The sequence below is a fragment of the Bos indicus genome, chromosome 7 (genome assembly GCF_029378745.1).
Source record: "Bos indicus isolate NIAB-ARS_2022 breed Sahiwal x Tharparkar chromosome 7, NIAB-ARS_B.indTharparkar_mat_pri_1.0, whole genome shotgun sequence".
In the NCBI taxonomy this organism is placed as follows: domain Eukaryota; kingdom Metazoa; phylum Chordata; class Mammalia; order Artiodactyla; family Bovidae; genus Bos; species Bos indicus.
Window position 1 is genome coordinate 36,053,154 of NC_091766.1, and position 14,648 is coordinate 36,067,801.

Sequence of the window (14,648 nt, forward strand, 5' to 3'; positions counted from 1 at the left end):
ATCCCCCTAGTCATCCCATCCTAACTAAACTTTATGCTGCTGCTTGAGTAACATTCTATTATAATTCATTTTGGGCATTCTCTGTTTAAAACTCTCCAATGCATTATTATACTTTCAAGATAACTTCTGATCTTGAGGTTAGTACACAGACCCTTCAGTTTCACACTTTTTCCTCTTTTCTGTTACTACTGGTCCACCAGCAACAGTGTTACTCCAGCACTCTGTTCTTCACCTCTCTCTACTGCATCTCATGTACAATATATCATATCTCCTAATGTGCTCACAAATATGCTTTCCTCTCTCCTCTTCTGTCTGGGACATTCTGTAAATATCTATTATGAAAAATCTATGAATATAATATCAACATGAACAGCAAATTAATTGGATATTACGCATTTGGTATTCAGATTAAAGTATATGAATACATTTGTTTTCTTTCTGAACCACATATAATATTTCTTTACACAAGGCTAAAGCCTTTGTTTGTCCATGCTGCCCTTTACTCAGTATTCTAATGCATATTAGAAACTGGTTAAAGAGTTTATTTTAGAAATGAAACTAATGATAATATACAATTCTTTCATAGCAGTGGTCATTTTCAAACCTACTTCAGTTCAGTTCAGTCGCTCAGTCATGTCTAACTCTGCGACCCCATGAATTGCAGCACACCAGGCCTCTCTGTCCATCACCAACTCCCGGAGTTCACTCAAACTTATGTCCATTGAGTCAGTGATGCCATCCAACCATCTTATCCTCCGTCGTCCCCTTCTCCTCCTGCCCCCAATCCCTCCCATCATCAGAGTCTTTTCCAATGAGTCAACTCTTTGCATGAGGTGACCAAAGTATTGGAGTTTCAGCTTTAGCATCAGTCCTTCCAAAGAAATCCCAGAGCTGATCTCCTGCAAATGGACTGGCTGTATCTCCTTGCAGTCCAAGGGACTCTCATGAGTCTTCTCCAACACCACAGTTCAAAAGCATCAATTCTTCAGCACTCAGCTTTCTTCACAGTCCAACTCTCACATCCATACATGACTACTGGAAAAACCATAGCCTACTTAGGAATATTTATTAGTTTAACTACAAGCTATCTGTTTGGAATTATGAGAACATGACTCTTCTTACTGCTTACATACTGACTTTAACTAAAGCCTTTCAGAAATGTAGTTGTTTGTTCTTCATTAAAATATGAAAAATTTGATAAGGTCATAGTTTTCTTTAAAACTTGAAACTTCTTATGTTGTATATATTCTAAAGGAATAAAACTGACAATTATAACAAAGTCCTATCATAAAATTATATACATAGGAGAGAGATCTATAACTCAGATAGAGACTCTGGAGTCAGGATGCCTGGACTGAAATCCCACCTCCGTTCTTTCCTAGCTGTGTGACCTTGGGATTGTTACCATTCTTCTCTGTGACTATTTCCTCATTCTGTAAAACAGGAATAGTAATAGTATCTATCTCAGAGAACAACTATGAAAATTAAACAACATTTTTAAAGTGCTTAAACCAGTGTCTCCCCATTCTAAGGACTGCAGACATGTAAGATATTTTCTTCATATGTTTATTAGCTGTTTAGCATTCTCACAGGGGCTTCCCCTGTGGCCCAGTGGTAAAGAATCTGCCTGTAATTCAGATCACTTGCAACACAGGTGGTACGAGTTCGATCCCTACATTGGAGAAAGAAATGGCAAACTGCTCCAGAATTCTGTCTGAGAAGTCCCATGGACAGAGGAGCCTGGCAGGCTGTAGTCCATGGGTTGCAAGAGTCGGACATCACTTAGCGACTAAACCATCAACCACTAGCATCACCTTATACAGAATGTTTCTTTCCCTTGCAGTATCTTTCTCTGATTTTTCTGATAAAACATGAAAAAGCTTAGCTGGGAACTCAGAAGTCCCTGACATTCAGTTAAGATGACAGGTTAAGAGGAAGGATTCCTTTACAAAACCAAACTTTCTATCTGATCTATACAGACCATCATACATTTGCTGTGAGGGTATTAAAGCCTTCCCCACTTGACAAATGAAATTTCATATGCATCATAGATTTACAAGGTAAACGTTGTTGAGATTTACAACTAGAATCCTCAAAAATGTAACTTTATCCTCCAGGAAGTTATTTTTTTTCCCTTTACTTTATTAGAAATACCTAATAAAGAGAAACTTTTATATGCCTAAATCAAAATGTCAACACTTTCTCAAAAGTCTATGAATGCTATAGTCTGGCATAGAGGCATTCAGATAAATTTTTCAGCACCTAAATATATATCTTAACTTTGGGTAACTACAGTTGCATTAGTGAAGAGAGTTTTATGTTTTAAAAAATTATGATGGGTAGTAGTTTTAGGAGCCCTATAATTTATTGCTTCACAGAATATAATTTTTAGAGAATACCACCTACTATACTTTATGTGGAGAAATAACATATTTGAAGGTCAATTCCGTAATTTATAGTAAGAGAAAAAATGACTTACTATATTAGATTTCCCCATTTGATTCTAGGCGTACCTCCTCGAGACACCTAAGACAGAATTATAGTTCAGGGAGAGCTGTGCCTAATTACAGCCCTCGGTCAGAATCTCCATATTTTAACCAATAAAGTGACCTGTAATTGGGTCCATGTCCCAGCTCCTGCATTGTTGGCACCGCAACTTTCCTAAATATATCCAGTGAACCTCTCCAATTTCTCTCTAGCAGATTTTATATGTGGTATTAAATTCAATATTTTTATTATATTATCAAAATTACCACCAGTAGAACAGTTTGAAATGAGGGTTCTTACTAATGGCAGCTTCTACTTTTTAGACATTAAAAAAAGTTATCTAAAAAAACTCATGTGTGTTATGTGCAGACTAAAAGAATATCTCATTATATTTTCACAAAATCTGGTTTTAGAGAAGAAATGCATTGTGAAAGATAAGGTCACTGTTTTTTCTCCTTTCCTCTGTGCCGTTCTCTCTCACCCTTTGAGAGGCATCCACAACAAAAATTAGGTATGAAAATTTCTATACTGTTTTGATAATTTTGGGCCCACAGATAAGTACAGTCAACTTATTAGACTATTTTAAAAGTATCATGTAAATTCTATTAGAATGTGTATATCGTTCCACAGTAGATTTTCTTTTCATGTAAATACTATGCTTCTGAAAACTATTCAAACTGAAAAATTAATCTAATCAACTCATTCTGCTTTTGCTAAAATAGAAAACAAAACAAAACAAAAACACTTTGCATTGCTTATAGAAGATTGATAATTTGGATGACAGAATTCTCATCTGAAACCACGAATCCCAGAAGGATGTACACAACATGTGTCAAGTTACAAAAGAAAGAACTGTCAACCACCACCGCTTTATTCCATGATTTCATGATACACAAGTATACATTTTTGAATTCTCTGTACCACTGATCCATTCATCTTTTCTCTTTCAGTATGTCACAACTTTAATTATCCAGCTTTATAAAAAGAGTTGATATCTGGAAATCAATTCTCCCTTGTTTGTTTTTAATATATTCTTGGCTATTTTTTTACATTTATACTTCTATATAAAGTTCTATAATCAATTTGTCAACTTCTATAAACACTTGTTGGAGCTTTGACTGGAATAATGATAACTTCAAGATGGTGAATTTTCTCACCAATGAAAATACTATGGCTTTTCTTTAATTTAGGACATATTTTTATATCTTTTAAATAATACTTTTTTTTTCTATAAAAATTTTACTTATCTTTTTAAAATTTATTTGTAGAAAGCATAAATCTGTTGTGTCTCCAGTAAGACTTAGTTTGTAATACCTTTCATTGTATGAATATCTCTTATATATTGAACATGATTTAAACACTGATTTGTGTATGTCACACAAAACAAGCCATAAATGCATCAAGCCCACTGCTTAATTACAAAGGTAGTATTTTATTGCAACACGAGACAAAATTGAGAGCATGTGAGTTACTGAGAAACAATATGTTAAATGTATTCAATATATAAATGTTTAAAGATTATTTTGATTGTACTAACATCATTGTCCTTAGAAATGTAATATCTTTTCAAGCTTGGTTGCATTTAGTGCATACACACACACATATACACACACCTAGACGTATATATGGATCTTCCCTCATAGCTCAGTTGGTAAAGAATCTCCCTGCAATGCAGGAGACCCAGGTTCAATTTCTAGATAAGGAAGATGCCCTGGAGAAGGAAATGGCAACCCACTCCAGTATTCTTGCCTGGAGAATCCCATGGACAGAGGAGTCTGGCAGGCTATATATAGTCCATGGGGTTGCAAGAGTCAGACACGACTTAGTGACTAAACCACCACCAGACATATATATACATATATATTACATATATATATGTATCCACATATATTACATATATATATGTATCCACATATATTACATATATTTGTTATATTTTGATTCTAGGAATATACTCATTGATAGAGCACCTTGCTGAAGTTAAAAGTGATGGAGGAAACAGATGAAGTAAAATTTTTGATGTATATACTGCTGATACCTATGGCAACAGATGTTGTGTTTGATGGTAACCTTTGGGTAAGTACATTATACTCACATTCTTCTAACTTTCTAATGCATGCAGACATCCATGTTAAAGACATATATATCTATCCCAACTACTGGAAATAAAAGACATTTTTACCACTTGAATATATGGAAAAACTTACTAAGAACAATCTGAAGTAAATTTTAGGTAAGCAATCAGAATTGCCTAATCAACTACTGGGGAAAAATCTGTCATTATTATACTTATGAATCAGTGTCAGATTACTGATTTGGTAATGTAAATTCTATTAGAATGTGTATATTGGAATCAGGGACAGATTTTATTTTGGGGGGCTCCAAAATCACGTGGTCAGTGACTGCAGCCATGAAATTACAAGAAGCTTGCTGCTTGGAAGGAAAGCTATGACCAACCTAGAGACCGTACAGCATATTGAAAAGCAGAAACATCACTTTGCCTACAAAGATCCATATAGTCAAAGTTATGGTTTTCCCAGTAAAGAATTGGGCCATAAATTAGGCCGAGTGCCCAAGAATTGATACTTTGGAATTGTGGTGCTGAAGAAGACTCTTGAGAGTCCCTTGTATTTCCATATAAATTGTGAAATTATTTGTTCTAGCTCTGTGAAGAATACCGTTGGTAGCTTGATAGGGATTGCATTGAATCTATAAATTGCTTTGGGTAGTATACTTATTTTCACCATATTAATTCTTCCAATCCATGAACATGGTATATTTCTCCATCTATTAGTGTCCTCTTTGATTTCTTTCACCAGTGTTTTATAGTTTTCTATATATAGGTCTTTAGTTTCTTTAGGTAGATATATTCCTAAATATTTTATACTTTTCGTTGCAATGGTGAATGGAATTGTTTCCTTAATTTCTCTTTCTATTTTCTCATTATTAGTGTATAGGAATGCAAGGGATTTCTGTGTGTTGATTTTATATCCTGCAACTTAACTATATTCATTGATTAGTTCTAGTAATTTTCTGGTGCAGTCTTTAGGGTTTTCTATGTAGAGGATCATGTCATCTGCAAACAGTGAGAGTTTTACTTCTACTTTTCCAATTTGGATTCCTTTCATTTCTTTTTCTGCTCTGATTGCTGCGGCCAAAACAGCAAGGAGATCAAACCAGTCAATCCTAAAGGAAATGAGATGGCTGGATGGCATCACTGAATCAATGGACATGAGTTTGAGCAAATTCTGGGAGACAGTGAAGGACAGAGAAGTCTGGCATGCTGCAGTTTGTAGGGTCAAAAGAATTGGACACAACTTAGCAACTGAACAACAACAATACTTGTGTTTTTCCCTTTGAAATCTGTAAATTGTTAGCAAAAGAAAATTGGCTTAAAAGCCCCTTTCCTATTTCACCATTTACACACACTTTAAAACAGCTTAATGTAACCACTGCAGGTTATGTGTGGCTATATATCTCAGCCATTTTTCTTGGGATTGTTAATTTGAAATTTTTTGCTGTGTTGGTATCATTAATGTCTTGTAAAGAAATGATATTTACATGGTCTGGACCTTTGATTCAAGTACAGTGTAAAATTTAGATTAACATAGGTGAAGTTTTAGTTTACTTAAAATTTTTAAGAACTAAAGAAAGAGTTAATATATACTTATTGTAGTGACCAAATTGACTCCTCCAACTATCTGCTTTTAAAAAATTAAATATCATCAGTTTCATCTTTTCATATTTTTCCATGTGGTTGCCAAAGTCCCCTACACTGGATTGTAGTACAGTTTGATTTATGTGTGTCTGACTCATTGCAACCCCATGGACAGTAGCCAACCAGGCTCCTCTGTCCGTGGGATTCTCTAGGCAAGTATACTAGAATGGTATACTTCTCCAGGGGATCTTTCTAACTCAGGGATCAAACCTGAGTCTTCTGTATTACAGGCAAATTCTTTACCATCTGAGCCACCAAGGAAACCCTCCCTTGGTAAAGTCTTTGAGGAAATAAAGAGGCTGGAATGGGTAACTATAGCAATATAAAGAAACAAACAGGAAGAGAAGAGAAAGATAAATAAAATAACTTCTGTTGAGCAACTATTTTGTGCCCAGTAGCTGCATCAATCCTAAAAACAAGGTTGCAAAATTATTTATCTTTTGCAAAAAAAAAAAGAAGACCATGAGTTAACATTATCAAGTCCACACAAGCAATGAGGAATAGGATAAGGGATTAAAACCAGATCTCTCTAACTCAAGTATCCATGTTCATTCCATTTTAAAGAGAATTTTAATAACCCTATTGCTAATGATTCTACAGGTTTTTAGAAATTTGGAAATGTGTTTAGGTTGTCAAAATGTTTGAGAATCATGAGTCATTGTTGGTATTTTAGTTAATGGGTGATGTTCTAGGATAGTGTCTAGACAGCCTGCAATATTAAGACAATCTTACAGAATAAAGAAATGACTTGTGTATTCTGTGATTTGAAAGTTTTCCTAGAGATTACCATAGAAAAAACAATCTATTAATAATTTTTACAAAACTCAAACCTAACTCTGCTTTGCATATAAACAGAAAGATTTTTTTAAATATATATTGAATTTTCCATAAATGCACATTCTGGATAATTCAAACAGAAGATTAAAATTTGTTTTGTTGAGAGATTTCCCAAGAGCTACCTGCCATTTAAAAAATCTTTTCACTCAAGATATTGCTGGTTATGGTAATAAAGTTACCAGTATCACTTAAGTCACACGTTATTAGTCTGCAACAATCATTCACATAGTCATGCCCTTATTTGGTTCTCATATTGCAATGTTAAATATAAAAAAAAAAAAAGTCAAAATACTCTGGTTATTATTTTCCTCTTTATAAATACAACCTTATTTATTATGAAATCTTTGCAAGCATTCAGCTATATCATTATGCCAACTAGTATAGTTAATCCTTTGCATTCTAATAATGAAACACAGGGACCAGTGTTCACACACAGTTTGCAGGCTTGGGCCAGAAAAAGTCACACACCTTGAGGAGTGGGGTGGGGTCTGTTTTAGAAACCTGTATGCAGGTCAGGAAGCAACAGTTAGAACTGACATGGAACAACAGACTGGTTTCAAATAGGAAAAGGAGTGCTCCAAGGCTGTATATTGTCACCCTGCGTATTTCACTTACATGCAGAGTACATCATGAAAATGCTGCCTGGAGGAAACAAGCTGGAATCAAGATTGCTGGGAGAAATATCAATAACCTCAGATATGCAGATGACATCACCCTTATGGCAGAAAGTGAAGAACTAAAGAGCCTCTTGATGAAAGTGAAAGAGGAGAGTGAAAAAGTTGGCTTAAATCTCAACATTCAGAAAACTAAGATCATGGCATCTGGTCCCATCACTTCATGGTAAATAAATGGGGAAACAGTGGAAACAATGGCTGACTTTATTTTTCTGGGCTCCAAAATCACTGCAGACAGTGATTGCAGTTATTAAATAAAAAGATGCTTACTCCTTGGAAGGAAAGTTATGACCAACCTAAACATCATATTAAAAAGCAGAGACATTACTTTGCCAACAAAGGTCCATCTAGTCAAGACTGGTTTGTCCAGTGGTCATGTATGGATGTGAGAGTTGGACTATAAAGAAAGCTGAGCGCCAAAGAATTGATGCTTTTGAACTGTGGTGTTGGAGAAAACTCTTAAGAGTCCCTTGAACTGCAAGGAGATCCAACTAGTCCATCCTAAAGGAAATCAGTCCTGGGTGTTCTTTGGAAGGACTCATGCTGAAGCTGAACAGTACTTTGGCCACCTGATGCGAAGAGCTGACTCATTTGAAAAGACCCTGATGCTGGGAAAGATTGAGGGCAGGAGGAGAAGGGGATGACAGAGGATGACATGGTTGGATGGCATCACCAACTCAACAGACGTGGGTTTGGGTGGACTCTGGAAGTTGGTGACGGACAGAGGCCTGGCATGCTGCAGTCCATGGGGTCACTGAGTCAGACACAAGTGAGTTACTGAACAACAAAAATCATGCCCTCTAACTTCTTACACTAATTTAATTTACACCAATTTAAAGTGACTTACACTAATTTACTGTAATTGTAATGGTCTTCTGTGCACACTTATGTGCCAAGCTGCTTTTTCTCAACTTTATTTTTGTAAGATGCATCTATGATTAGTATGTAGCTATGGTTCAACCTTTTTCATTGTTATGTAATATGCAATTATATTTTACTCCTTTCTACTGTTGATGGATATTTGTTGTGTTTTTCAGTTTCTGATTACTATGACTAGCTCTGTGACCATCCTGTGATGAATATATGTAAGCAGTTTGGTTCAATATATACTTAGGAAGGTAATATGTAGGGTATTCATATGCTCAATTTTTTTAATTTATTTTTTATTGAAGTATAATTACTTTACAGAATTTTGCTCTTTTCTGTCAAACCTCAACATGAATCAGCCATAGGTATACATATATCCCCTCCCTTTTGAACTTCCCTCCCATCTCCCTCCCCATATGCTCAGTTTCATTAAATACTGCCACATAGTTTTTCAAAATGTTGGTACAAACTTTTGTTTCTCCTAGCAGATTTTGAAAGTTCCAAATATTCTACATCCTCACCGACATTTGGATTCATCTGTTTTTCTATTTTAGCTCCTCTGATGGATTTATATTTGTAACTCATTAATTTAATTCACATTTCTAATGGCTACTGAAGGAGAATACATTTCATATGTTCACACAAACCCCCTTTTATAATGTTCAAATCATCTATTTTCCTAATTATCTCATTTTCTATTTTTCCCTATTTATTTGTAGGGATTTTTTAATTTGTTTATTTTTATTGAAGAATAATTGCTTTATAGAATTTTGCTGTTTTCTGTCAAACCTCAACATGGATCAACCATAGGTATACTTATACAAATTCCTGTTGGCTATCTATTTTACATATGGTAATTAAGTTTTCACGTTACTCTTTCCATACATTCCACCCTCTCCTCCACTCTCCCATGTCCACAAGTCTATTCTCTATGCCTGTTTCTCCACTGCTGCCCTGTAAGTAAATTATTCAGTAACATTTTTCTAGATTCCGTATATATGTGTTAGAATACAGTATTTATCTTTCTCTTTCTGACTTACTCCACTCTGTATAATAAATTCTAGGTTCATCCATCTCATCAGAACTGACTCAAAGGCGTTCCTTTTTATGGATGAGTAATATTCCATTGTGTATATGTACCAAAACTTCTATATCCATTCATCTGTTGATGGACATCTAGGTTGCTTCCATGTTCTAGCTATTGTAAATAGTGTTGCAATGAAAAATGGGATATGTGTATTTTTTCACTTTTGGTTTCATCAGGGAATATGCCTAGGAGTGGGATTGCTGGGTCATATGGTAGCTTTATTCCTAGTTTTTTAGGGAATCTCCATATCATCTTCCATAGGGGCTATATCAATTTACATTCCCACCAACAGTGCAAGAGTGTTCCCTTATGTCCACACCCTCTCCAGCATTTATTGTTTGTAGAATTTTGACGATAACCATTCTGACTAGTGTGAGGTGATATCTCATTGTAGTTTTAATTTGCATTTCTCAAGGTTGTATATTGTCATCCTGCTTATTTAACTTATATGCAGAGTACATCATGAGAAACGCTGGGCTGTAAGAAGCACAAGCTGGAATCAAGATTGCTGGGAGAAATATTAATAACCTCAGATATGCAGATGACACCACCCTTATGGCAGAAAGTGAAGAAGAACTAAAGAGCCTCTTGAATAAAGTGAAAGAAGAGAGTGAAAAGCTGGCTTAAAGCTCAACATTCAGAAACTAAAATCACGGCATCTGTTCCCATCACTTCATGGCAAATAGATGGGGAAACAGTGGCAGACTTTATATTGGGGGCTCCAAAATCACTGCAGATGGTGACTGCAGTCATGAAATTAAAAGACACTTGCTCCTTGGAAGAAAAGCTATGGCCAACCTAGACTGCATAGTAAAAAGCAGAGACATGATTTGCCAATAAAGGTCCATCTAGTCAAAGCTATGGCTTTTCCAGTAGTCTTGTATGGATGTGAGAGTTGGATTATAAAGAAAGCTGAGCACTGAAGAACTGATGGTTTTGAACTGTGGTATGGGAGAAGACTCTTGAGAGTCTGTTGGACTGCAAGGAAATCAAACCAGTCCATCCTAAAGGAAATCAGTCCTGAATATTCATTGGAAGGACTGATATTGAAGATGAAATTCCAATACTTTCGCCACCTGATGCAAAGAACTGACTCATTTGAAAAGACCCTGATGCTAGGAAAGATTGAAAGCGGGAGGAGAAGGGGACAATAGAGGATGAGTTGGTTGGATGGCATCACCAACTCAATGCACATGAGTTTGAGTAAACTCCAGGAGTTGGTGATGGACAGGGAGGCCTAGTATGCTGCAGTCTATGGGGTTGCTAAGAGTCGGACATGACTGAGTGACTGAACTGAATAATGAGCAATGTTGAGCATCTTTTCATGTGTTTGTTGGCCATCTGTATGTCTTATTTGGAGAAATGTCTGTTTAGGTCTTTTCTCCACTTTTTAATTTGGGTTGTTTGTTTTTCTGGTATTGAATTGTATTAGCTGCTCATATATTTTGGAAATTAATCCTTTGTCAGTTGTTTCATTGGCTATTATTTTCTCCCATTCTGAGGGCTGTCTTTTCACCTTGCTTAGTGTTTCCTTTGCTGTGCAAAAGCTTTTAAGTTTAATCAGGTCCCAATTGCTTACTTTTGTTTTTGTTTCCATTACTCTAGGAGGTGGGTCATAGAGGATCTTGCTTTGATTTATGTCATCAAGTGTTCTGCCTATGCTTTCCTCTAAGAGTTTTATAGTTTCTGGTCTTACATGTAGGTGTTTAAACCACTTTGAGTTTATCTTTGTGTATGATGTTAGGAAGTGTTCTAATTTCATTCTTTTACATGTAGCTGTCCAGTTTTCCAAGCATCATTTATTAAAGAGGCTGTCTTTGCCCCGTTGTATAGTCTTGCCTCCTTTGTCAGAAGTAAAGTACCCATAGGTACATGGGTTTATTTCTGGGCTTTCTATCTTGTTCCATTGGTTTATATTTCTGTTTTTGTGCCAGCGCCATACTGTCTTGATGACTGTAGCTCTGTAGTATAATCTGAAGTTAGAAATGTTGATTCCTCCAGCTCCATTCTTTCTCTGACTGCTTTGGCTATTCGGGGTCTTTCGTGTCCCATGTGAATCGTGAAGTTGTTTGTTCTAGTTCTGTGAAAAATGTCATTAGTAATTTGATAGGGGTTGCATTGAATCTGTAGATTGTGTTTGGTGTAGTCATTTTCACAATATTGATTCTTCCTACCCAAGAACATGGAATATCTCTCCATCTGTTTATGTCATATTTCATTTCTTTCATTAGTGTCTTAGAATTTTTTGTGTACAATTCTTTTGTCTCCTTAGGTAAGTGTATTCCTAGATATTTAATCCTTTTGCTGCAATGGTGAATGGGATTGATTCCTTAATTTCTCTTTCTGAATTTTCATTGTTAGTATATAGAAATGCAAGTGATTTCTGTGTATTGATTTTGTATCCTGCAACTTTTCTAAATTCACTGATTAGCTCTGGTATTTTCCTGATACTATCTTTAGGGTACTCTATGTGCAGTATCATCTCATCTGCAAACAATGAGAGCTTTATTTCTTCTTTTCCAATCTGGATTCCTTTTATTTCTTTTTCTTCTCTGATTGCTGAAGCTAGGACTTCCAGAACTATGTTGAATAATAGTGGTGAAAGTGGACACCCTTGTCTTGTTCCTGATCTTAGTGGGAATGCTTTCAGTTTTTCACCAATGAGAATGATGTGTACTGTAGGTTTATCTTATCTTCCTTTTGCTATGTTGAGGTAGGTTCCTTCCATGTCCATTTTTTGAAGAGTTTTAATAATAAATGGATGCTGAATTTTTTCCAAAGGCTTTTTCTGCATCTATTGCAATTATCATATGGTTTTTATCTTTCAATTTGTTAATATGGTGTTTCACATCGACTGATTTTCACATATTGAAGAATCCTTGCACCCGTGGAATAAACCCAACTTGATCATGGTGTATGAGCTTTGTGATCTGTTGCTGAATTATGTTCACTAAAATTTTGTTGACGATTTTTGTGTCTATCTTCATCAGTGATATTGGCCTGTAGTTTTTCTTTTTTTGTGTTGTCTTTGTCTGGTTTTGGTATCAGGGTGATGGTGGCCTTGTAGAATGAATTTGGAAGTGTTCTTTCCTCTGCAATTTTTTGAAAGAGTTTTAGATGGATAGGCATTAGCTCTTCTCTAATTGTTTGATAGATTTCTCCTGTTAAGCCATCTGGTCCTGGGCTTCTGTTTTTTGGGAAATTTTTGACCACAGCTTCAATTTCAGGGCTTGTAATTGAGTTGTTCATAATTTCTATTTCTTCCTGGTTCCATCTTTGAAGATTAATTTTTCTAAGAATCTGTCCATTTCTTCCAGGTTATCCATTTTATTGCCATATAGTTGTTCATAATAGTCTCTTATAATCCTTTGTATTTCTCCATTGTCTGTTGTAACCTCTCCTTTTTCATTTCTAATTTTGTTGATTTGATTCTTCTCTCTTTTTCTCTTGAAGAGTCTGGAAAAAGGTTTGCCAATTTTGTTTATCTTTCTGAGGACCAGCTTTTAGTTGTATTAATTTTTACTATTGTTGCTTTCATTTCTTTTTCATTTATTTCTGCTTGGATCTTTATGATTTTTTTCCTTCTACGAATTCTGGGTTTTTGGGTTTTTGTTGTTGTTCTTCTTCTTTTTCCAGTTGTTTTAGGTGTAAAGTTAGGTTGTCTATTTGATGTTTTTCTTGTTTCTTGAGATAGGATTGTATTGCTATAAACTTCCCTTTTAGAACTGCTTTTGCCACATCCCATAGGTTCCGAGTTATCATGTTTTCATTGTCATTTGTTTCTAGAAACTTTTTTATTTTCCTTTGGATTTCTTCAGTAACCTGTTGATTATTTAGAAACATATTGTTTAATCTCCATGTGTCTATATTTCTTATAGTTTTTTTTTTTTTTTCCTTGAAATTGATATCTAGTCTCATGGTGTTGTGGTCAGAGAAGATCCTGGATACAATTTCAATTTTCTTAAATTTACTGAGGTTTGATTCATGACCCAAGATGTGGTCTATCCTGGAGAATGTTCCATGTGCACTTGAGAAGAAGGTGTATTCTTCCGCATTTGGATGGAATGTCCTGAAGATATCAATGAGATCACCTCATCTAATATATTGTTTAAGACTTGTGGTTCCTTATTACTTTTTTGTTTTGATGATCTGTCCATTGGTGTGAGTGGGATGTTAACATCTCCTATTATTATGGTGTTACTGTCAATTTCTCCTTTTATGTCTGTTAGTGTTTGTCTTATGTATTGAGGTGCTCCTATGTTGGGTGCATAGATATTTACATTTGTTACATCTTCCTCTAGGACTGATCTCCTGGTCATTCTGTAGTGTCCTTCCTTATCCCTTGTAATCTTCTTTATTTTAAGGTCTGTTTTGTCTGATATGAGGATTGCTACTCCAGCTTTCTTTTGCTTCCCATTTGCATGGGATATATTTTTCATCCTCTCACTTTCAGTCTATATGTGTCTTTAGGTCTGAAGTGGATTTTTTGTAGACAGCATATATGGGTCTTGCTTTTATATCCATTCAGCCAGTCTGTGTCTTTTGGCTGGAGCATTTAATACATTTACAATAATTATTGATATATGTATGTCCTTATTGCCATTGTCTTAATTGTTTGGAGTTGATTTTGTAGATCTTTTTCCTTCTCTTGTGTTTCTTGACTATATAAGCCCCTTTAACATTTGTTGTAAAGCTGGTTTGGTGCTACTGAATTCTCTTAATTTTTGCTTATCTAAAAAGCTTTTTATTTCTCTGTCAATTTTGAATGAGATCCTTGCTGGGTATAATAGTTTTGGTTGTAGATTTTTCCGTTTAATTACTTTAAATATATCCTGCCATTCCCTTTTGACCTTCAGAGTTTCTGCTGAAAGGCCAGCTGTTAAATGTATGGGGTTTCCTTTGTATGTTACTTGTTTCTTCTCTCTTGCTGCTTTTAATATTCTTTCTTTGTGATTACTATTTGTTAATTTAATTAGTG